Here is a 27,080-nt window from a genome sequence, read left to right as displayed (position 1 = left end):
GTTAGATTACAGGTGACATTACGGTACATAACATTATTTTTTACAATCATTAATGTAAATATTTTCCAAAGTGTCCGACCAATAAAACCAAAGCAAGCTAATAAATAGAAAGCCTTGAAGAATATTCAAGAAAAAATAAATTACACCATACATGCATAGAGATGGGATTAATGTTTGGGATTAATTCCAAAGTTTATCATTTCTTTATCAGAAATGTGAATGTTTTTCAGGCAACCACACTTACGTCTTGAGCTGGCAACAGATCGCTGGCCTCACTGCCCATCGCCACTGGAACTTTATCCATGAGGAACAGTGGTAACACACCTATGACACAAACCAGCACAAAAAGTCATTGATTAGTTGATCGACACATATTAATCAAACTACATTTTAGAAATCAAATGCGTTAGGGCATGAACATTCGTTTTTGTGGGTAAACATACAGTATTCCAACAGCTTGGTGGAGACAACAGTAACAGGTGATTATCGTTAAATTACAAGCTGTGGCCTTACTGTCCTAGCCCTAATAGCATATACATTCAATAATACGCTGCGAAAATAGCCGATCTACAAGCTCACAACTGTGAGCTTATAGATCAGCTATTTTTTTGTGACAAGATTTGGTGTAGAGGGGGAAAAGGAGGTGGCCAAGTACAGATCCCTGGGGTACCCTGGTCAATGAAGTATAGGGTTTAAGTGGTTAACTGTCATTCTGTTGTTTAAATTGATGGCATAGATTAGAAATGAACTGTGACGTCTAGAGTCGTACCAAAGTCCTGAGAGTTCTCTATATAGCACTGGATGACTGCTCTCTGCAGCTTGAGGCGTTTTTCAGCGGTGTCCATGTTCTCAGTTCCCTCTCCAGGGGGAAGGATGTTAGGACTCAAGACCACAGACAGGTTAAAGCTGTCCATCTTGTTCTCTGCACTCCTAGGGTAGGCACAAACAGCAACACAGAGTAAAACAATTACAATCTGAATCCATTTATTGGCTAGGGAATTTGACTTGGTGCATTGATCTCAGATCTCACATGAAAAAAATAAGCAAAATCTGGAAGAATATGAAGGTATACAAAAGTAAATAATATGCATGAAAGGCAATGCTGACAATTGGGTCAGACCAAGTGTGAGCAGTATAGGCAATGTTAAACAGGGATGTTGCATTTGTCTTTATTTGATCTGCCCTCCTTCTTCAAGATCAGACAACAGTCTGTTCTTGAAGGTCAGATGGACGAAACATCATCAAATAAAGATTCAAATGCATATTATGGAGGTGGAATGTGTGGACATAATTATTTTTTATGCGTTTAATATTACATTTTTTTATCCATAAGATTAAGCCATGAAATAAAACAATTAATTCATTTAAAAAGCTGGAGAACACACTTACCTCTTGGACACACTGTGGAGGAAGTCAAAGAAGTAGCTCAGTACGCTGAGGTTTCTGTCAGGCAGTACGCAAGACAGCAGCAATGTGGCGGCCGTGCGGTCTGCCTGGCTGGTCAGCTGCTGGACTTTCAGAAAGGTCTCATGCATCTTTGTGGGCAAGACAGGTTCTGGCAGCTCTCTGAAGAACTGCTTCACCAAGTCGGCCACATGATAGGGTTCCGCCGTGGACAGACACTCCTCGCCTGCATCCAGCTTGACCTGATGAAACAATGCAAACAAGTCGTGTTTATTTATACTTCAACAGTGTCAGTAGGGCAGGGCTGTCACGATAATGCAATTTTACTTGTCAATTCATTGTCATAAAAGTATTTGCGATTTAATTGTGGTTATGGTATTGAACATTGGAACATATTTTAAAAATTAAATTTCCGTTTGGCTTTTAGGCTTTTTAAGCTAAAATTAGGTTGCCAAATTAAAGCAAGGGCAACGTAACCCATCACTCACCCTGATAGCTTTCCGATCAACAATGGAACCCGTCTTTCTGAACAGACCCTCTGTGTCTACGTGCTCCAAGAGAATTGTACAGGCATCAACTAGAAACCTGAAAAAGCACACACATGAAAGGATATTAGCCAAGAAATACAACATTAACTGACATCATTTGCTGACTTTTTAAACAATCTGTCTCCACTTACCTTGGTACGGCTCCATGTTCAGTATCATACTGAGGTAGGCTCTCCAGTGGTCGTCCGAAAACCTTCACCTTCAGCGAGGAAATATATGTTAAAACAGAATTTTAGATTTCACAAGACAAATGGACAAATGATATAATCAATCACATTGATTGAATGTGCATTGTTCTCAAGCCCTCTTTTTAATGTGATCTTTAATCTGTGATGAGTGAGTGTGCTTGGAGGTCACAGCTAGATGTTAATCTTTTTTTTTATCTAATGGGTCTTAGATAGACAGTTGGGCTAAGTATCCCATCTCTGGATGTCAGTGGGTGTCATTTTACAAAACAAGTCCTAAAATGTGGAGATGCACATTTTAAAATATTATAGGATAGTAGTAGCTCTGGTCCATAGCGTTAGATTAGAATGAGTTCTCCTCCTTCTAAAGAAAGCTATGGACCAGAGCTAGAGGCTGCTAGTATAGTAATATAGTAGACGGCTATAATACGGTTCCTGATAGGAAACCAGCAGCTCTGCTCAAAACCAGCAGTAGGGGGGAATCCTAGCCCTGAAACATGACTGTCATGTCGTGACAGACTAGCGTCACGTGAACCATGGCTGGGGGAATCCTAGCTCTGGTCCATAGCGTTAGAAGGAGTTCTCCTTAACGCTATGTTACTTTCGAGCCGTTGCCAACACACCCGCGGAGGCGCAGGCTGTGCAGCCTCTCGTCTGTAGTAAAAATAAAAAATACACTTTCGCTACTAACCAAAACAAAGACGGTTTTAAAACGTTGAAAGCCTACTTTCCTTAGTGGGGACACTCGGAGCCCCCCTAACACGTCTAAAATACACTTTTTGACGAGAGAAGCAAATATTTCACCGGAAGGAAAAAACGTTGTCAATAGAACAATTCCATTGACCAGATCTGTAGGGGGCGCAGCAGTGGAATAACTAAAATGTTTTTCCTTTCGGCGAAATATTAACTTTTCTGGCCAAAAGGTGTATTTTAGACGTTAGGTGGGGGTCTACGAGTGTCCCCACTAAGGAAAGTAGGCTTTCAACATCTTAAAACCGTCTTTGTTACTGAACAGCGAAAGTCTATTTTGTATATTTACTACAGACGAGAGGCAGCGCAGCCTGTGCTACCGGGGGTGTGTTGGCAACGGTTCGAAAGTAACATAGCGTTCAGGAGAACTCCTTCTAGCGCTATGGACCAGAGCTAGGGGGAACCCATGTACCTTTCATTCAGTTGATTTTAAAAATGAAATGGAAAAATGTATCAACTGAATTCCAGATTTGTTAAAAACTCAACATGCAATCAGTAGTACCAGCCCCCGACACGACGTGACAAAAACATCAAGTAATGACAACCATGTTCTTCTAGTCACTCGCCTGGTTCTTGGTAGATGTAGTCTTGGCCAGTTTGGCTTTCTTCCAATTAGTATTAATTCCGTAGGCGGTTTGGAGCTGCTCTACAGCTAGCCCACGTTCCAACTTGGACAGACACATTTTAATATGTATTATTACTAATAATAACGGCTAAAAACAATCCTCTGGTCTGACTCAGACTTCAGTTCAGTGTTCTGCTCTCAGCTGATGTAGTCCTTGTGTCTTGTGTGAGACGTTGATCTGGCATCAGTTGATAAGTACCGCTCTATGCATTATGGGAGACGTCAGAGTTGCATTTTAAAAATAAACATCGCGTCAACGGCAGATCTACAAACTCACAGCGCGTTGCAAGTGAGACGCATCGCGAGTTTGTAGATCTGATCTCGTCCGCTCTCGCGGCACGTGAGAGGGCGGTTACCGTTTTGACTGGCCAATCACAGCGGGTCTTCAGCACGTGACTGTGACGTATGACTGAGAACAGGTGTCTGAGATATGATGATGCTCTAACGTGCATCCTTCAGTCTGTCACTTCATCACTGAGAGACGGACGTGTGTTGTTGAGACCTTCTGACACAAGCAAACCGTTGACAGACTACTGAGACTACCAACTTCTAACTACTAACTTCTTCACTTCAACACCAACGACGTTACTTGAGACCATGGAGATGGTATGTTAACATCTTTATTAATACAATATGGAGGCTGTGAATGTGTTATAATGTTATTTAGAGCACGTCGTTTAAGACGGTTTGTTTAGGCCCGGCCTGTCTGGTAAAGGCTAATTTGAACGTTAGTTAGCTGTAGTTAGCGCTTGTTAGCATTTTTTCGTTCGATGTCGTATGTGGTTCTCAAACTTTTTCATGTCAAGGACCCCCAAATTCACATTTATTCGCCCGCGGACCCCCATTTGAAAAGATATGTCAGGGACCCCCACAAGAGAATTTTTTTACGGCTCTAGCAGTGATTCTCAACCGTTTTAATTTCAAGGACCCCCAGTTTGAAATGCATCCGTTAGGCTATGGAACCCCATGTAATGACATTTATATCTCTGGGACCCCAATTTATATTGTAAAATCAATGTTAATTTAACTCTGAGCGTGTACAAATGGAGCCGTTAGGGTCCATTTGGTTCCATTTGTACACTGTCGTGAGTTACAGAACCATAAGGGTTCATTTGGTTACTATCTATCATTTAGCTGGGGACCCAGCTAAATTTGAACGTTAGTTAGCTGTAGTTAGCGCTAGTTAGCATTTTTTCATTCGATGTCATATGTGGTTCTCAAACTTTTTCATGTCAACGACCCCCAAATTGACATTTATTAGCCCGCTGACCCCCATTTGAAAAGATATGTCAGGGACCCCCATAAGAAGTTTTTTTTACGGTTCTAGCAGTGATTCTCAACCGTTTTAATTTCAAGCACCCCCAGTTTGAAATGCATCCGTTAGGCTACGGAGTACGGACCCCCATGTAATGACATTTATATCTCTGGGACCCCAATTTATATTGTAAAATCAATGTTAATTTAACTCTGAGCGTGTACAAATGGAGCCGTTAGGGTCCATTTGGTTCCATTTGTACACTGTCTGAGTTACAGAACCATAAGGGTTCATTTGGTTACTATCTATCATTTAGCTGGGGACCCAGCTAAATTTGAACGTTAGTTAGCTGTAGTTAGCGCTAGTTAGCATTTTTTCATTCGATGTCATATGTGGTTCTCAAACTTTTTCATGTCAACGACCCCCAAATTGACATTTATTAGCCTGCTGACCCCCATTTGAAAAGATATGTCAGGGACCCCCACAAGAGAAGTTTTTTACGGCTCTAGCAGTGATTCTCAACCGTTTTAATTTCAAGGACCCCCAGTTTGAAATGCATCCGTTAGGCTACGGACCCCCATGTAATGACATTTATATCTCTGGGACCCCAATTTATATTGTAAAATCAATTTTGTGACAAGGAGGGATCCCTAATTCCACATACAAGATTTGTGTTCGTTTTTTTTAAAATAGTTGATCTACATGCTCACCACGCGTCGCACCGTGACACATTGTGAGCTTGTACATCGGCTATTTTAATAAGCTGATGTCATGGTTAAAGTGGTTAAACTGATTTTGATACTATATTGTGCTGGGGACCATAAACAGTATAATCATTCACTCTCAGAGTTACAAACAGACAAATGAACACTGAGGATTTTACTGTGTAAATATGAAATAAATAACTGTATTATCTTCCATCCATACATCTTCAACCGCTTATCTGGAGTCTGGTTGAGGGGGCAACAGCTCCAGCAGCAGAGAGTTCCAGACTTTCCTTTCCCTAGCAACATTAGCCATTTCATCCTGGGGTTTCCTAAGGTGTTCCAAGGCCAGCGTGGGGATATCTGGTTCTCGGCCTTCTCCCAGTGGGACGTTCCCAGAGGAGCACCCTTGGGAGAGAGGAAGCGTCCGTACGAGATGCCTGAACCTTTTCCACGTTAAGGAGCAGTGGCTCCTGGCTAAGTTTCATTTATCAATTTTTCAAATCAATTGTTTAAATCACTTGATCATACTGCAGCGTTACACAGAAGTATCTAAAATAGCAGATCTACAATCGAGCTTGTCGATCTGCTATTTTTGATACTTTTGAATTCTAATCCTCAAAACAAGTATCAATTTTAGACGTTTCCACTCGACAGAGACGATATATGCAATGGCCTTCTATTTCTTGCACTTCAATGTATGAAGTATAAGCTTAATTTACAAATGTCGACATTTTCTCCCACAGAATGCTGCAGCTGCCAGCTTCACCTGGACTTCTGCCCTGATCCAGGACCCCAACAACCCCCGGAACACCAGGGTGGTTCTGAAGAGGGTTTTGACCGAGCGCCTTCAAGTAAGTACATCCTTACTACCACTCTACTACAATCATTACATTTTAGTTACTACTTTGTAGATTTAGATTATTACAAAATGTATACATTAAATGTATACATTAACCCTATTCTATATTTTGTACATAAAAAAATAGCCGAATTACAAGCTCACAGTGAGTTTGAGCTTGTAGACTGCCTATTTTTGGAAGTCTATAAGCAGAGACTTGAAGAAAGCATCCACGAGTTTATCTGTAGAAAGAAACATTACACAAAAAAACGCTATTATTTAAAAACCAAATTCAATGGACTTCAATTTCCTGCAGTTACATTTATTGAAGGAAATTAGCTCAAGTTACCAATGTATGCATTTCCTCACACAGGACGCTCAATACAACTGGATGTGCACCGTGGTCGATGACCAGAATCCCAGGGCGATACTGAGGAGGGTGCTAGTGAAGGATGCCTCACCGGGAGAAGCACCCTCTCAGCCACAGGTGAGTTGGTTTCCGTGTTTGACCGACGATTCAGACTCGGAAACTGACTCCTCTGTTTCTCCTCACCCACAGGTCACCACCAGGAAGAGGGTTACCGTTGCCAAGAAGAAGCGAGGAACTGGATCTGGTTGGTTCAAGTATGTCGATTTTTGGTCACTTATTCTCATGGTTTTGTTATTTTAATACATTTGTTTTTCTTGACCACAAATGTTTAAGAATGTTATTTAGATACTATAGCATGTTGTATAGACCAGTGGTTCCCAAACTGGGGGTCGGGACCCCGATTATCTTAATGTGCAACATTGTTTTCTCACTCAACAGTAAACAAACGAACATGCAGTATAAATGTATACAGGGTATCTGCACGTTTCTATTTAATGACTTTTAAGACCTTTCTAATACGAAATTGGCCAAATTGTCAAATATTACGTAAGAAATAGGCAAACATTGTGAAAATAACCGATCTACAAGCTCACAACGCCTCGCACTGCGAGGCGTTGTGAGCTTATAGTTCGGCTATTTTCACAATGTTTATCTGTGGAACCTAGTCAAACTAAATGTATACTGCTTACAAACTACTGAAAAGTTTGGGAACCCTTGGTGTACACAGATGCTAGGTTCATTGTTTACCTGGAATCCTAGTTTCTTTGAGGCACTACATTGTTCTCTCTGCACTCTATTTATGTGACCTTGTTGTTTATTGACTGGAGTTCATTCTCACACTTTTTGCAGGAGTATGCAAAGCTTCCTCGGGCAGAAACATATCTCTCAAAACACGGGCAACAACACGAGGCCAAAAGGAATCTGCAAAGATAAGTCCTGCCAAGGAGACTGCGGCCAAGAAGTAGCCTGCAAAGGCGAAAGGCCCCTAGCCAAACACCACCTTCTGGTAAGTACACCTTTACTACAGATCTCTACAATAGAGAAATAAAGTGAAATTAATTAATTGATAAATACATCAGTTACATGGTTTAGTCTAGTTAGACCGGTCATCCATCTTTGAAGGGGGGGAAATGAAAATGACTTTTTCTATGAATTACACACCCCATGGAGACTTCAATTCAATGGAGATTTATTTGTTTTTGTCGCATGCCTAAGCCAATAATTTGATGACCGGCGGCGGCTCCGGTAGGAGACTCAAAGTGTCAACATTGGACACAATACATTAGCATCTTTCCGCCAGTCATCAAATGATTGGCTTAGGAATGCGACTAAAACAAAAAAATCTCCACGAATTCAAGGCTTCATGGGGTGTGTAATTCATAGAAAATAAGTCATTTTTTGGGTGAACTATCCCTTAAGGTTGCATTTTCTTACTATTGATTGGAGTTGGTTCTTGATCTCATAGAAGTCCAAGAGTTGAGCTAAACTAGGCTAAGCTCACACTCAACAAACCTTTAACCAACCCTACGTTGTTGACTGGAGTTAGGGGTCCGTACTTTCCCCCCTCGTTTTTTCCCTCTGCACTAAATCTCTTGGCCAAAAATAGCCAAAGTTCCCAACGCAATGCGTTGTGAGCATGTACAATTTCTATTTTTGCCGAATGCTTGCCCCAATCGCTATTTGTTGTGTTTCTGAATTTAGTTCATATGGTTACGCGAGCAAGCAGAGACTTGGAAAAAAGTATCCATGAGTTTGTCTGTAATTGTGAAATAGTTAAAAACAGTGTTGCCTGTTGAATTAAAGTGATTGGCCAGTGATGTGGCGTGCGTGTACATTTAACTCCACTTAAAACTATGTCTGAAGTTTATTTAGTTTAATTTATGAAGGAAATCAGCTCAAGTTACAAATCACTACATTTTCTCCAACAGATCGACGAAGATTACTTCTCCAACAGAAGGACATGCATCGTGATCGATGCTCCCTGTCCCAGCAACCGCAGGATGGTTCGGAGGAAGGTGAGTTGGCAAAATGTTCATATAGTAAGTTTACCATAAGTAACATAGTTACATTGTACACAAATGATGTATTCCAACAATGTGTAAATCACAAAATGTTCTAATTTGTTATTCATTTTATAACCACAACTCAAAATGTTTTCATTTTAATTTCTTTAATGAGGGAGCTTACCGACATCAAAACGGAGCTTAATTTTAAGTCTTTTGTACAATATGTACGCATTGTTAAGCTCCCTCCTTGATGAAATTAAAATAAATTACAATGTTGTGATTAAATGTTGAGTTGTAGTTATCAAATGAATAATTATTTAGAACGTTTCGTGACTTGCATTGTTTGAATACATATGTAACTAGTCAAGACGGCAAGATTTAGTCTATGTATGCTTTATTCATGTGGTTTTAATTAGCCAGATATTTACATATTGTAGTTGAGAAAGGGCTGGACAGAGATACTAACACTGTTGTTTCTTCTCCATGCACAGAGACCATCTTCTGCCTGTGTCGTGCCAGTGAAGGATGCTTCACCGGGAGAAGCACCCAAACAGGTGGGTTGGTTTCCGTGTTTGACCGACGATTCAGACTCGGAAACTGACTCCTCTGTTTCTCCTCACCCACAGGTCACCACCAGGAAGAGGGTTACCGTTGCCAAGAAGAAGCGAGGAACTGGATCTGGTTGGTTCAAGTATGTCGATTTTTGGTCACTTATTCTCATGGTTTTGTTATTTTAATACATTTGTTTTTCTTGACCACAAATGTTTAAGAATGTTATTTAGATACTATAGCATGTTGTATAGACCAGTGGTTCCCAAACTGGGGGTCGGGACCCCGATTATCTTAATGTGCAACATTGTTTTCTCACTTAACAGTAAACAAACGAACATGCAGTATAAATGTATACAGGGTATCTGCACGTTTCTATTTAATGACTTTTAAGACCTTTCTAATACGAAATTGGCCAAATTGTCAAATATTACGTAAGAAAGAGGCAAACATTGTGAAAATAACCGATCTACAAGCTCACAACGCCTCGCACTGCGAGGCGTTGTGAGCTTATAGTTCGGCTATTTTCACAATGTTTATCTGTGGAACCTAGTCAAACTAAATGTATACTGCTTACAAACCACTGAAAAGTTTGGGAACCCTTGGTGTACACAGATGCTAGGTTCATTGTTTACCTGGAATCCTAGTTTCTTTGAGGCACTACATTGTTCTCTCTGCACTCTATTTATGTGACCTTGTTGTTTATTGACTGGAGTTCATTCTCACACTTTTTGCAGGAGTATGCAAAGCTTCCTCGGGCAGAAACATATCTCTCAAAACACGGGCAACAACACGAGGCCAAAAGGAATCTGCAAAGATAAGTCCTGCCAAGGAGACTGCGGCCAAGAAGTAGCCTGCAAAGGCGAAAGGCCCCTAGCCAAACACCACCTTCTGGTAAGTACACATTTACTACAGATCTCTACAATAGAGAAATAAAGTGAAATTAATTAATTGATAAATACATCAGTTACATGGTTTAGTCTAGTTAGACCGGTCATCCATCTTTGAAGGGGGGGAAATGAAAATGACTTTTTCTATGAATTACACACCCCATGGAGACTTCAATTCAATGGAGATTTATTTGTTTTTGTCGCATGCCTAAGCCAATAATTTGATGACCGGCAGCGGCTCCGGTAGGAGACTCAAAGTGTCAACATTGGACACAATACATTAGCATCTTTCCGCCAGTCATCAAATGATTGGCTTAGGAATGCGACTAAAACAAAAAAATCTCCACGAATTCAAGGCTTCATGGGGTGTGTAATTCATAGAAAATAAGTCATTTTTTGGGTGAACTATCCCTTAAGGTTGCATTTTCTTACTATTGATTGGAGTTGGTTCTTGATCTCATATTCTTACTATTGATTGGAGTTGGTTCTTGATCTCATAGAAGTCCAAGAGTTGAGCTAAACTAGGCTAAGCTCACACTCAACAAACCTTTAACCAACCCTACGTTGTTGACTGGAGTTAGGGGTCCGTACTTTCCCCCCTCGTTTTTTCCCTCTGCACTAAATCTCTTGGCCAAAAATAGCCAAAGTTCCCAACGCAATGCGTTGTGAGCATGTACAATTTCTATTTTTGCCGAATGCTTGCCCCAATCGCTATTTGTTGTGTTTCTGAATTTAGTTCATATGGTTACGCGAGCAAGCAGAGACTTGGAAAAAAGTATCCATGAGTTTGTCTGTAATTGTGAAATAGTTAAAAACAGTGTTGCCTGTTGAATTAAAGTGATTGGCCAGTGATGTGGCGTGCGTGTACATTTAACTCCACTTAAAACTATGTCTGAAGTTTATTTAGTTTAATTTATGAAGGAAATCAGCTCAAGTTACAAATCACTACATTTTCTCCAACAGATCGACGAAGATTACTTCTCCAACAGAAGGACATGCATCGTGATCGATGCTCCCTGTCCCAGCAACCGCAGGATGGTTCGGAGGAAGGTGAGTTGGCAAAATGTTCATATAGTAAGTTTACCATAAGTAACATAGTTACATTGTACACAAATGATGTATTCCAACAATGTGTAAATCACAAAATGTTCTAATTTGTTATTCATTTTATAACCACAACTCAAAATGTTTTCATTTTAATTTCTTTAATGAGGGAGCTTACCGACATCAAAACGGAGCTTAATTTTAAGTCTTTTGTACAATATGTACGCATTGTTAAGCTCCCTCCTTGATGAAATTAAAATAAATTACAATGTTGTGATTAAATGTTGAGTTGTAGTTATCAAATGAATAATTATTTAGAACGTTTCGTGACTTGCATTGTTTGAATACATATGTAACTAGTCAAGACGGCAAGATTTAGTCTATGTATGCTTTATTCATGTGGTTTTAATTAGCCAGATATTTACATATTGTAGTTGAGAAAGGGCTGGACAGAGATACTAACACTGTTGTTTCTTCTCCATGCACAGAGACCATCTTCTGCCTGTGTCGTGCCAGTGAAGGATGCTTCACCGGGAGAAGCACCCAAACAGGTGAGTTGGTTTCCGTGTTTGACCGACGATTCAGACATGGAAACTGACTCCTCTGTTTCTCCTCCCCCACAGGTCACCACCAGGAAGAGGGTCCCAACAACCGCAGGATGATCCGGAGGAAGGTGGGTTGGCAAAACGTTCATATAGTAACTTCACCTTAAGTAACATAGTTACTAGTTATATTGTACACAAATTATGTATTCAAACAATGTGTAAATCACCAATGTTCTAATTTGTTATTCACTACAACTCAAGATTAAATTGCGAAATATTATCCTTGTTTTTATATTTTAATATTATATTTTAATTTCATTAAGGATGTATACAAGCACCAAACAGAGCTTAATTTTAACTACCCCCAAATCATTATGTGATAGCCATAAATCTGCACAAGTCTTATGTACATATTGGTAAGCTCCCACCTTAATGAAATTAAAATAAATAAAAACAAGGATACAATGTTGTGAAATAAATGTTGTGTTGCAGTTACCAAATGGATAACTATTTATTTATTTTGTGACTTCCATTGTTTGAATACGTAATATGTAACTATCTTAGTTATGGCGATGTATGCTTACTCTATGTATGCTTTATTCATGTGGTTTTAATTAGCAAGATATTACGTATTGTAGTCGAGAAAGGGCTGGACATTGATAATAACACCTGTGTTTCTTCTCCATGCACAGAGACCATCTTCTGCTTGCATCGCCAGATTCGCCACCAAGAGACCTCGACTCTGCCAACGATGAAGGTCCGATGCCTCCAGAATCTCCAACTACCTACCTAATCTCCGAACTTCAGGAATTTTCAGCCACACTGGACTATTTTACTTGGAGTAGTGTACTCAAGTACATTTTTTGGAGTAGTTTTAGTTTTTATTTGCCAGAACTTTCACTCCACTACATTCCAATTTTTTTTCATTTTACAGTACCTTTATATTTCTAGGAAGCAATCATACAAAAATGTATTATGAATTAACGATGTATGCCCTTTTTCAAATCTTAGTGAAAATAGCTGATCCACAAGCTCATGCTTTTGATCTGCTATTTTCACTATTTCTGAAAATGTATTTTTTTGGTTTCTTTTAATTATTTTGGGGAGATGTTATATATATTTAAATGCAGCCACGCTTTGGTATTAAAAAGAGAATGTACTTTGTAATTTGCACTTTTGTATACCGGTACTTGAGGATTTACTTCAGTACACAGGTTAGATATTTCGGTTAAGCTCTTATCGGACACCACTGCGAGATGGGTCCTAGTCTTAGACAACCATTCACCCTTTCCTTTGAGTAGTTTTATTTTACAGTAATGCTTTCATATTTTGTTTTAAATAAACTTCAACAGTATAGTCATGTTGTTTTGTACAGAAAGAATGCTTTCATGATCTTTTGTTTGTAAATAGTAAAGTGTTGTTTTGCAAATTGAGTATTATTAAATATTTTGTTTGAAGAAATCTGTAACATTTCTGTAAATAATAGTGTTATATTGTACTTTGACTATGGTTTGAGCTTTTATTTCTTACATTAAGTGTTTTATTTTATACATGTTTTCTTTAAAATAAACCATAACAGTTGTAGTGTAAGTTTGTTAAGTTGTATTTATTGTTTTACGTTTTTAAGTAGCAGTTTAAGTTTGTTATTGCTTGTGTAATAAATAATGCATTTTATATGATAATCATATATCAAGCTTCATCTCTTTATTTTCTTCTCTTTGGCTTTAGTGTTGAAATATAAGCTATGCAAAGCTCTTCATTCCTGTAACTGAAGATTGGCGATATCAAGTGTAGAAAAATATCTGTCTGAGATTTGGAAAGTTTTATTTCAGGCTTGAGGTTTGACTGATGACACAAAACAACTAACCGTACTGCCTCCATGCAGGTATGGGAGTGAAATAGTAGACTAGTGGAATAGACTACATGTTACAAATTAAATCAATACGTTAATGTGAGGTTTTGAAGCAGAAATGTGAAGGTCAAGCAGCCACAACACCACTGGAGGTAGATGTGTCCAGAAGACAATCCAGGCATAGAATGGTCATTGGTCCTCATACTATTTTGCCCCTTTCTTGGCCTGTAAGAAAATTAAGATTGATATATTTTCAGATATAATGAACAACTTGTGGACATGGACCAATGAATCTACTGGCCTTAATATATATTTTCAGATATAATGAACAACTTGTGGACATGGACCAATGAATCTACTGGCCTTAATACTTACTGCATTTGCAAAGCAACTTTTCAGTGCCTCAAATTCCTTGGCACACAGATTCCTCTTCAGCTCCTCTCTGCCTGTAGTTGTGGCTCCTACGCACTTCCCATAAGCCGTTGCCTAGTGACATGATGAGAATGATTGTACTTCATAGATACCCAAATAGAAAATTCACGCTGTCATCAGATTAACAGAGAAAAAACTGAAGGGACAGCCACCAATCCTAAAACAATTTAGGCATTTAGCAGACGCTCTTAATCCAGAACGATTTACAGTGAGCAAGGAGAACACGAGGTAATACATCAAATGCATAGAAATAGTCTAGGATCATAGGTAAACCAAGAACCTATCATCAGTCTAAACAGTAGAATATCCACACCAAAAAAAACAATCTGTACATTGAAACTATAGACACTATTGGCCAAATAACCACGGCACAGTATACATTTTATTTACATAATAGGCCACACAATGTTGACACAATAACGTGGCAATTATTTTAGCTGAATATTGCAAAATCCATGGCGATTACATGCAGGCACAAGTTATTCTACTTGGCCTTTTTTCCTGCATAAACTAAATTGAATCATTTTCAGGTGGAGGATCAAACCGACAACCATTCACTGCCATTATCCGTAATTGAAAGGACTGTCACCTTTCTGACTGCAAAGAAATAGCAGACTCTTACAATTTGTATATTTTCAAGTGTCAGCAATGATGCCATTTCAGTATTTTCCTCATCAATTGTGCAGCCTTATTTAATATGGACCAGTAGGAACAAGTGTACCCCATTATCAGCATTCCAGTCCATAGGGAACAGATTCAATATTCTCCATCTCTTTTTTTTTTTATGAAAGAAAGCTTCCAAACCCAAAACTGCTTTATTACTAAATGCTCATTTGCTTTTTCCATGAGGATTTTGACCGTTTAGTAAATATATTGTGGACTGTAACAGTTTAACAACATTTACGGTTTTCTTTGCTTTGATATTGTATGTCACTCAACAGTAATCCAAAGAAGAGCTATTTTATGTAAGATATTAAGTTATTTTTATCTTGGTGTGAGGTGAAAGTTTTGTAGAGTCTATGCTGAAATGCATGTAAATCTATGCAAAGTCCATACTATGGAGGGATTTGAGGAGCAAATATCCAATGGCTGTATTTAAGTCACTTTATTTGTGTTTATTCTCCCAGTGGTTATGTGGAGTCCGTCTTTGTGTACAGAATGTGATGGGATTTGGTTTTCTTTCATTGTTCTCTTTACCGTTTTTGTCTTTACCGTTTTTGTTTTGATCATTCTCGGTCAATTATTGTTTGGTTGTCTGTTACTTTGAGATGTAAATATTTAAGTCCTTATTTCTGAATCTGCTATGTTGTATAAAAAAGTATTTGTGCTCAGTCAGTTTTATTAGCATTCCTTTGTGTATGACTATCATTTTGAAATGTAATGTCATTCTGAAAAATGATTCAATGCAGAAGCTATATGTGATACTGCAGTTGTATTCTTATTTTATGTGATTTCTGGAATTTGAAGCAGCTCTCGATTCAGGAGGTCTGAGGTTAGTTATTTTCAATTGACTTCACATGGTGGCCATTTTGCTATTATTTTATACTTGGTATAAACACACAGAGTATGACCCACCCCCACCCGACTGCCGAGTATGAAGTAAGAGAAAAATGGCTGCTGTGTGAATAATATCTCTCAGCTGTTTGTTTCGGTCAGTGCGTGCCTTCAATAGATATGCTGTTGCAGGATTCTATGAACGGTAGTAGCTTGTTCATTTGCATTCCTTGATTTACTTCCACTGTGCCTCATCCAAAACATTTTAAGATGAATAATTGAATAAAATACTGACTGTCTGTATGTGAATCAAGTTTTCAAACCGTTTCTCTCCCCGCAGTTCCCCCATCATCAACAAGCACTTCAGTGGTTGTTGCTTTTACTAGATGTTTGTACTAGATGCTATTTTTCTGACTGAATTTAATATGTATAATAAAACTGTAACTATTCTGTTTACACATGGCTTTGAGTGACTTTGCTTCATTGCAATACATGGGATGATTAAGCCTATTTATACTCTAAGAACCACCAGCAAGGTGGGTTAAGATGTCTGGACACTTTACAGCCAGAGAGCGCTCCATCAGCAGACGAGCTTCCCAACTCTGTTCAGAGGTGTAGTTCTGAGGCATGTAACCATTCCTGAAATACACTTCTGCAACCTCCTGTCCATCTACGAGTAGTCTCTTGTCCTGGTCAAGGGATGCTGTCATACATACATTATCAAAACGTCTTCTAATTGTAGGAATATTTCTCTTCCACAGCTCATTCTCAATGTACCGATGATCAAAGATGTTCCTTTCCCGTGATTTAGAATAAGAATATAGACTACTTACAAATCTACCCATTTATCAGCAATCTATCTTATTTGAATACCAGTATAACACTATACTACACTTTATCTACAGTGTTATTAACTCCTCAAAAAGTGTTCAGAAATATTATTTCGGTCGATTATTCCTCTCCTTCAATAATACCAATTGGTATTGTATGCATATCCTGTGCATCAGTGGTTCTCAAAGTGGGGACCCTTGGGGGTCCTGCAGCAAAATTAGTTAATGTAGCATCAAAATCAGTTTAACCACTATAACCATATGTACATCAGCTATTTGAAATTTTAACAAAATTTCTGCTCTGTTATAAAGGCATTGAAAAAGTCTCTGTCAACAGAAGAGCGGGTGATGATCTTGACAAAGCACTTCTGAACAGAGAGGCCTACTGGATTTCCACTCTCAACACCCTTGCCCCTAATGGCCTTAACATAGATTTTGATTTGAGACCTTTTCTTTGACAGCTTGTAGAGCTCAATGTTTATAGTTGGTCATTCAAACTAATTTCCTTCTACTCCTGTCTCTCATTTTGTAATGTTCCCTTAGTACTTGTATGATTGTTCTGCATTATTATTTCTTTGCAAAACTTATATTTTCAGTATGAATGTACCCAAAACAGTTTCTGTACGTTTAACTGAATTGCAACCTATATAGGTCAGTAATAGATTGTCATAAGATTCCATTGTAATCTGGCCTTCTCTATTTCACTAATATGGAACTCACCAGTCTGATCTCTCCTACTCAGATTTTTGTAATTCACATAGTGCTGTGAGGTATGCTAGATCTTTTTTTGCTGTTCTCCGTTTTAGGCTATCCAGTTTTAGCCTCAAATGCATTTTAAATATTGTTGCACATCATGGGTTTTGTAAATATGTTTGTGTATTATGGATTATGTACCAAACCTTGATATAATTGTCAATGCATGATTCTTGCCTGCTCAAGGTTACCAGAGATCAGATATAAATTGCCTGTCACCTCTAATAAATGTAGATTATTATGCTGAAACATAACATGCACTTCTCACTTGTGGTAGTACAGTGAATCATAACTTGATGTTCTTGAAGTTAAGGCTGGAAGATCCCTAGTTAATACTTGCACTACTAAAATAACAGCACAGTGTTTGCTTGTATCTTAGATCTTACATTATATTAATTATGTTGGGATATATTAATGTGAATAAATTCACTATGACAGATGAAAGAGAAAACTATATACAACAATACAATAATAGATCATATATATACACAACAATATACACACAACAATATATACAGAAACAACTGATTAGAAATGGACTGATTTCTTTTTGGAAAGGAAAATATGACAGCAATAACAATATGTGGGGGAGGGATGGGGAAGGGGAGAAAAAGAAAAAGTGATACAAAATAAAGATAAAAGAAAGAAAAAAGAAATGGACTGATTTCTATGACTGTAAACAGTCCAGACAAGTATGAAGAAGGGTAACCGGAAGAGTGGGCATCTAAACATTGTGGGCACCTCAATGTTAAATTGACTACCTTTTTCCAAAATGTAAAAGATGAAGAATTTGGACAATGGTCTGAAAGTAATGTGAAGTATACATGATTTGAACATGCATGGTACATCATTATCAGACCTAAATTCTTCTGGTTTATGCCCATAATGACTGGCTGGTCATAGGTTTGTTGCAATTGTAGAAGTATTAGGCCTTAAATGTCAAATGTTCAAGCATGTTCAGATTCTCTATGCTTTACATTACTTCCGACCATTTTCCAAATTCTTTATTTTAACATTTAGCAACAAAATTGCCAATTTAACATTAAGGTGCCAACAATGTTTCGGTGCCCACTCTCCCTGTATCCTGGTGCTCGTACTGAGTTGATTCTCTGATGAAACATCGTCATGCACTGAGAGTTGTCCTGTAGTTTCTACTGAGGATTGTTCAGCAACTGTTTGGTAATCCTTCAGACAGAGGCCTTCAGACAGGGCATCATCTTGTTGAGCATCATGGCAGACAGCAGTCTCGTTTGATTGAGAGGGTTCAGAGGAGAAGGCGTGGCAAAGTCATCGGCGAGTTCCGGGCCCGGCCTACATGGAGTGGACTGTGGCCTGACCAAGATGCCCAGTATGAAGTGAGCAGGATTCTAGATGTCCAAGGCATAGACTAGTCTGCTGCCGTTCACATTCTCAATCTCATCCCCCGTCTGTCCGGCTACAGAGTTATCATAATGGCTGCTGACAACAACAGCGCAGAGGGAGGATTCATTGCCATTCGTAAACGTACTGCATGTAAACTGTACATGCGCCCATGTCGAATAGTGCAGTGTCCATATGCGAAGGAGACACTATGATCAGAGGAGTAGATGCTCTGGAGGATCCCCCGTTGAACTCCTGGGCTCCGTCGGACGTCTCGCCGCTCCATGAGGTCCGGAGGGCGCTTATATCACACTGGGGCGTCAGCAGATTCTCTTCAGACGTACTGAAGTACTTTGAGCCTACAGAGATGAGTTGGACAGTAGGTCAGTCTAGGATCATTTGCAGCATTATGTTGAACCTCTAATTCAGTGGTTCTCAAAGGGGTCCTTAAGGGGCTTCCAGGGGATTCCCAGCTAAACTTGTTAATATAGCATTAAAATCTGTTCAACCACTTTAAATCTAATACATTGGCTATTTGAAAATAGCCGACCTGCAAGGTCACAACGTGCCGCGATGTGAGCTTGAAACGTTGTGAGCTTGTAGATTTGTCTATTATTATTTTTTCTTCAAAAGATGTGAAAAATGTGGAATAGCCGTTTGAGTTTTTAATAGATACTCACTCTTGGACTTGCTTCCCTTACGCAGGAAAGCCGGGCTGAAGTCTTAATCTTGTTGGCGCTGAAACTGCTGCTGCCACTGCTCATACAGTTCAGACCAAAGGTGAGCAGAATGGTCAATCTCCTGAATGGCATAGAAAAGACAAATGAAAGATGAAGGATTCTACTAAGTACAATAGATCCAGAGATTACACTTGTGTTAGTTGTGTAAAAAGAGCCCAGCAGATGTTATACAAGTGTTATGCAATATGTTCATTCTGTGCATTTTTCAGTTAGTACCTGGTGGCTCACACAGCCAGTGCATGCTTTGTGAATCGCAAGGATCCGAGCTTGAATCCAACTTGCAAGTCTCTTCTTTCTGGTTCTCTCGTCTCTCTAAATAAAGGATACAAATGCCAAAAATAAACCCTAACAGCTCATGCAACCTAAGTAGGCAAGTTCAGTTAAGTCCATCTGGTGTAAAATATATTACATCCTTTCATTTTGAATTCTATAACATTGTAAAATCTAAACAATTAGGATTGAGAAAGTAAATGTGTGCCATGACTTGTTAGATTACAGGTGACATTACGGTACATAACATTATTTTTTACAATCATTAATGTAAATATTTTCCAAAGTGTCCGACCAATAAAACCAAAGCAAGCTAATAAATAGAAAGCCTTGAAGAATATTCAAGAAAAAATAAATTACACCATACATGCATAGAGATGGGATTAATGTTTGGGATTAATTCCAAAGTTTATCATTTCTTTATCAGAAATGTGAATGTTTTTCAGGCAACCACACTTACGTCTTGAGCTGGCAACAGATCGCTGGCCTCACTGCCCATCGCCACTGGAACTTTATCCATGAGGAACAGTGGTAACACACCTATGACACAAACCAGCACAAAAAGTCATTGATTAGTTGATCGACACATATTAATCAAACTACATTTTAGAAATCAAATGCGTTAGGGCATGAACATTCGTTTTTGTGGGTAAACATACAGTATTCCAACAGCTTGGTGGAGACAACAGTAACAGGTGATTATCGTTAAATTACAAGCTGTGGCCTTACTGTCCTAGCCCTAATAGCATATACATTCAATAATACGCTGCGAAAATAGCCGATCTACAAGCTCACAACTGTGAGCTTATAGATCAGCTATTTTTTTGTGACAAGATTTGGTGTAGAGGGGGAAAAGGAGGTGGCCAAGTACAGATCCCTGGGGTACCCTGGTCAATGAAGTATAGGGTTTAAGTGGTTAACTGTCATTCTGTTGTTTAAATTGATGGCATAGATTAGAAATGAACTGTGACGTCTAGAGTCGTACCAAAGTCCTGAGAGTTCTCTATATAGCACTGGATGACTGCTCTCTGCAGCTTGAGGCGTTTTTCAGCGGTGTCCATGTTCTCAGTTCCCTCTCCAGGGGGAAGGATGTTAGGACTCAAGACCACAGACAGGTTAAAGCTGTCCATCTTGTTCTCTGCACTCCTAGGGTAGGCACAAACAGCAACACAGAGTAAAACAATTACAATCTGAATCCATTTATTGGCTAGGGAATTTGACTTGGTGCATTGATCTCAGATCTCACATGAAAAAAATAAGCAAAATCTGGAAGAATATGAAGGTATACAAAAGTAAATAATATGCATGAAAGGCAATGCTGACAATTGGGTCAGACCAAGTGTGAGCAGTATAGGCAATGTTAAACAGGGATGTTGCATTTGTCTTTATTTGATCTGCCCTCCTTCTTCAAGATCAGACAACAGTCTGTTCTTGAAGGTCAGATGGACGAAACATCATCAAATAAAGATTCAAATGCATATTATGGAGGTGGAATGTGTGGACATAATTATTTTTTATGCGTTTAATATTACATTTTTTTATCCATAAGATTAAGCCATGAAATAAAACAATTAATTCATTTAAAAAGCTGGAGAACACACTTACCTCTTGGACACACTGTGGAGGAAGTCAAAGAAGTAGCTCAGTACGCTGAGGTTTCTGTCAGGCAGTACGCAAGACAGCAGCAATGTGGCGGCCGTGCGGTCTGCCTGGCTGGTCAGCTGCTGGACTTTCAGAAAGGTCTCATGCATCTTTGTGGGCAAGACATGTTCTGGCAGCTCTCTGAAGAACTGCTTCACCAAGTCGGCCACATGATAGGGTTCCGCCGTGGACAGACACTCCTCGCCTGCATCCAGCTTGACCTGATGAAACAATGCAAACAAGTCGTGTTTATTTATACTTCAACAGTGTCAGTAGGGCAGGGCTGTCACGATAATGCAATTTTACTTGTCAATTCATTGTCATAAAAGTATTTGCGATTTAATTGTGGTTATGGTATTGAACATTGGAACATATTTTAAAAATTAAATTTCCGTTTGGCTTTTAGGCTTTTTAAGCTAAAATTAGGTTGCCAAATTAAAGCAAGGGCAACGTAACCCATCACTCACCCTGATAGCTTTCCGATCAACAATGGAACCCGTCTTTCTGAACAGACCCTCTGTGTCTACGTGCTCCAAGAGAATTGTACAGGCATCAACTAGAAACCTGAAAAAGCACACACATGAAAGGATATTAGCCAAGAAATACAACATTAACTGACATCATTTGCTGACTTTTTAAACAATCTGTCTCCACTTACCTTGGTACGGCTCCATGTTCAGTATCATACTGAGGTAGGCTCTCCAGTGGTCGTCCGAAAACCTTCACCTTCAGCGAGGAAATATATGTTAAAACAGAATTTTAGATTTCACAAGACAAATGGACAAATGATATAATCAATCACATTGATTGAATGTGCATTGTTCTCAAGCCCTCTTTTTAATGTGATCTTTAATCTGTGATGAGTGAGTGTGCTTGGAGGTCACAGCTAGATGTTAATCTTTTTTTTTATCTAATGGGTCTTAGATAGACAGTTGGGCTAAGTATCCCATCTCTGGATGTCAGTGGGTGTCATTTTACAAAACAAGTCCTAAAATGTGGAGATGCACATTTTAAAATATTATAGGATAGTAGTAGCTCTGGTCCATAGCGTTAGATTAGAATGAGTTCTCCTCCTTCTAAAGAAAGCTATGGACCAGAGCTAGAGGCTGCTAGTATAGTAATATAGTAGACGGCTATAATACGGTTCCTGATAGGAAACCAGCAGCTCTGCTCAAAACCAGCAGTAGGGGGGAATCCTAGCCCTGAAACATGACTGTCATGTCGTGACAGACTAGCGTCACGTGAACCATGGCTGGGGGAATCCTAGCTCTGGTCCATAGCGTTAGAAGGAGTTCTCCTTAACGCTATGTTACTTTCGAGCCGTTGCCAACACACCCGCGGAGGCGCAGGCTGTGCAGCCTCTCGTCTGTAGTAAAAATAAAAAATACACTTTCGCTACTAACCAAAACAAAGACGGTTTTAAAACGTTGAAAGCCTACTTTCCTTAGTGGGGACACTCGGAGCCCCCCTAACACGTCTAAAATACACTTTTTGACGAGAGAAGCAAATATTTCACCGGAAGGAAAAAACGTTGTCAATAGAACAATTCCATTGACCAGATCTGTAGGGGGCGCAGCAGTGGAATAACTAAAATGTTTTTCCTTTCGGCGAAATATTAACTTTTCTGGCCAAAAGGTGTATTTTAGACGTTAGGTGGGGGTCTACGAGTGTCCCCACTAAGGAAAGTAGGCTTTCAACATCTTAAAACCGTCTTTGTTACTGAACAGCGAAAGTCTATTTTGTATATTTACTACAGACGAGAGGCAGCGCAGCCTGTGCTACCGGGGGTGTGTTGGCAACGGTTCGAAAGTAACATAGCGTTCAGGAGAACTCCTTCTAGCGCTATGGACCAGAGCTAGGGGGAACCCATGTACCTTTCATTCAGTTGATTTTAAAAATGAAATGGAAAAATGTATCAACTGAATTCCAGATTTGTTAAAAACTCAACATGCAATCAGTAGTACCAGCCCCCGACACGACGTGACAAAAACATCAAGTAATGACAACCATGTTCTTCTAGTCACTCGCCTGGTTCTTGGTAGATGTAGTCTTGGCCAGTTTGGCTTTCTTCCAATTAGTATTAATTCCGTAGGCGGTTTGGAGCTGCTCTACAGCTAGCCCACGTTCCAACTTGGACAGACACATTTTAATATGTATTATTACTAATAATAACGGCTAAAAACAATCCTCTGGTCTGACTCAGACTTCAGTTCAGTGTTCTGCTCTCAGCTGATGTAGTCCTTGTGTCTTGTGTGAGACGTTGATCTGGCATCAGTTGATAAGTACCGCTCTATGCATTATGGGAGACGTCAGAGTTGCATTTTAAAAATAAACATCGCGTCAACGGCAGATCTACAAACTCACAGCGCGTTGCAAGTGAGACGCATCGCGAGTTTGTAGATCTGATCTCGTCCGCTCTCGCGGCACGTGAGAGGGCGGTTACCGTTTTGACTGGCCAATCACAGCGGGTCTTCAGCACGTGACTGTGACGTATGACTGAGAACAGGTGTCTGAGATATGATGATGCTCTAACGTGCATCCTTCAGTCTGTCACTTCATCACTGAGAGACGGACGTGTGTTGTTGAGACCTTCTGACACAAGCAAACCGTTGACAGACTACTGAGACTACCAACTTCTAACTACTAACTTCTTCACTTCAACACCAACGACGTTACTTGAGACCATGGAGATGGTATGTTAACATCTTTATTAATACAATATGGAGGCTGTGAATGTGTTATAATGTTATTTAGAGCACGTCGTTTAAGACGGTTTGTTTAGGCCCGGCCTGTCTGGTAAAGGCTAATTTGAACGTTAGTTAGCTGTAGTTAGCGCTTGTTAGCATTTTTTCGTTCGATGTCGTATGTGGTTCTCAAACTTTTTCATGTCAAGGACCCCCAAATTCACATTTATTCGCCCGCGGACCCCCATTTGAAAAGATATGTCAGGGACCCCCACAAGAGAATTTTTTTACGGCTCTAGCAGTGATTCTCAACCGTTTTAATTTCAAGGACCCCCAGTTTGAAATGCATCCGTTAGGCTATGGAACCCCATGTAATGACATTTATATCTCTGGGACCCCAATTTATATTGTAAAATCAATGTTAATTTAACTCTGAGCGTGTACAAATGGAGCCGTTAGGGTCCATTTGGTTCCATTTGTACACTGTCGTGAGTTACAGAACCATAAGGGTTCATTTGGTTACTATCTATCATTTAGCTGGGGACCCAGCTAAATTTGAACGTTAGTTAGCTGTAGTTAGCGCTAGTTAGCATTTTTTCATTCGATGTCATATGTGGTTCTCAAACTTTTTCATGTCAACGACCCCCAAATTGACATTTATTAGCCCGCTGACCCCCATTTGAAAAGATATGTCAGGGACCCCCATAAGAAGTTTTTTTTACGGTTCTAGCAGTGATTCTCAACCGTTTTAATTTCAAGCACCCCCAGTTTGAAATGCATCCGTTAGGCTACGGAGTACGGACCCCCATGTAATGACATTTATATCTCTGGGACCCCAATTTATATTGTAAAATCAATGTTAATTTAACTCTGAGCGTGTACAAATGGAGCCGTTAGGGTCCATTTGGTTCCATTTGTACACTGTCTGAGTTACAGAACCATAAGGGTTCATTTGGTTACTATCTATCATTTAGCTGGGGACCCAGCTAAATTTGAACGTTAGTTAGCTGTAGTTAGCGCTAGTTAGCATTTTTTCATTCGATGTCATATGTGGTTCTCAAACTTTTTCATGTCAACGACCCCCAAATTGACATTTATTAGCCTGCTGACCCCCATTTGAAAAGATATGTCAGGGACCCCCACAAGAGAAGTTTTTTACGGCTCTAGCAGTGATTCTCAACCGTTTTAATTTCAAGGACCCCCAGTTTGAAATGCATCCGTTAGGCTACGGACCCCCATGTAATGACATTTATATCTCTGGGACCCCAATTTATATTGTAAAATCAATTTTGTGACAAGGAGGGATCCCTAATTCCACATACAAGATTTGTGTTCGTTTTTTTTAAAATAGTTGATCTACATGCTCACCACGCGTCGCACCGTGACACATTGTGAGCTTGTACATCGGCTATTTTAATAAGCTGATGTCATGGTTAAAGTGGTTAAACTGATTTTGATACTATATTGTGCTGGGGACCATAAACAGTATAATCATTCACTCTCAGAGTTACAAACAGACAAATGAACACTGAGGATTTTACTGTGTAAATATGAAATAAATAACTGTATTATCTTCCATCCATACATCTTCAACCGCTTATCTGGAGTCTGGTTGAGGGGGCAACAGCTCCAGCAGCAGAGAGTTCCAGACTTTCCTTTCCCTAGCAACATTAGCCATTTCATCCTGGGGTTTCCTAAGGTGTTCCAAGGCCAGCGTGGGGATATCTGGTTCTCGGCCTTCTCCCAGTGGGACGTTCCCAGAGGAGCACCCTTGGGAGAGAGGAAGCGTCCGTACGAGATGCCTGAACCTTTTCCACGTTAAGGAGCAGTGGCTCCTGGCTAAGTTTCATTTATCAATTTTTCAAATCAATTGTTTAAATCACTTGATCATACTGCAGCGTTACACAGAAGTATCTAAAATAGCAGATCTACAATCGAGCTTGTCGATCTGCTATTTTTGATACTTTTGAATTCTAATCCTCAAAACAAGTATCAATTTTAGACGTTTCCACTCGACAGAGACGATATATGCAATGGCCTTCTATTTCTTGCACTTCAATGTATGAAGTATAAGCTTAATTTACAAATGTCGACATTTTCTCCCACAGAATGCTGCAGCTGCCAGCTTCACCTGGACTTCTGCCCTGATCCAGGACCCCAACAACCCCCGGAACACCAGGGTGGTTCTGAAGAGGGTTTTGACCGAGCGCCTTCAAGTAAGTACATCCTTACTACCACTCTACTACAATCATTACATTTTAGTTACTACTTTGTAGATTTAGATTATTACAAAATGTATACATTAAATGTATACATTAACCCTATTCTATATTTTGTACATAAAAAAATAGCCGAATTACAAGCTCACAGTGAGTTTGAGCTTGTAGACTGCCTATTTTTGGAAGTCTATAAGCAGAGACTTGAAGAAAGCATCCACGAGTTTATCTGTAGAAAGAAACATTACACAAAAAAACGCTATTATTTAAAAACCAAATTCAATGGACTTCAATTTCCTGCAGTTACATTTATTGAAGGAAATTAGCTCAAGTTACCAATGTATGCATTTCCTCACACAGGACGCTCAATACAACTGGATGTGCACCGTGGTCGATGACCAGAATCCCAGGGCGATACTGAGGAGGGTGCTAGTGAAGGATGCCTCACCGGGAGAAGCACCCTCTCAGCCACAGGTGAGTTGGTTTCCGTGTTTGACCGACGATTCAGACTCGGAAACTGACTCCTCTGTTTCTCCTCACCCACAGGTCACCACCAGGAAGAGGGTTACCGTTGCCAAGAAGAAGCGAGGAACTGGATCTGGTTGGTTCAAGTATGTCGATTTTTGGTCACTTATTCTCATGGTTTTGTTATTTTAATACATTTGTTTTTCTTGACCACAAATGTTTAAGAATGTTATTTAGATACTATAGCATGTTGTATAGACCAGTGGTTCCCAAACTGGGGGTCGGGACCCCGATTATCTTAATGTGCAACATTGTTTTCTCACTCAACAGTAAACAAACGAACATGCAGTATAAATGTATACAGGGTATCTGCACGTTTCTATTTAATGACTTTTAAGACCTTTCTAATACGAAATTGGCCAAATTGTCAAATATTACGTAAGAAATAGGCAAACATTGTGAAAATAACCGATCTACAAGCTCACAACGCCTCGCACTGCGAGGCGTTGTGAGCTTATAGTTCGGCTATTTTCACAATGTTTATCTGTGGAACCTAGTCAAACTAAATGTATACTGCTTACAAACTACTGAAAAGTTTGGGAACCCTTGGTGTACACAGATGCTAGGT

This window comes from Gymnoscopelus braueri (genome assembly GCF_963280865.1).
Source record: "Gymnoscopelus braueri genome assembly, chromosome: 17".
NCBI classification, from domain to species: Eukaryota; Metazoa; Chordata; class Actinopteri; order Myctophiformes; family Myctophidae; genus Gymnoscopelus; species Gymnoscopelus braueri.
The sequence above is the reverse complement of the archived record's forward strand: the minus strand, read 5'-3'. Positions refer to the sequence as shown.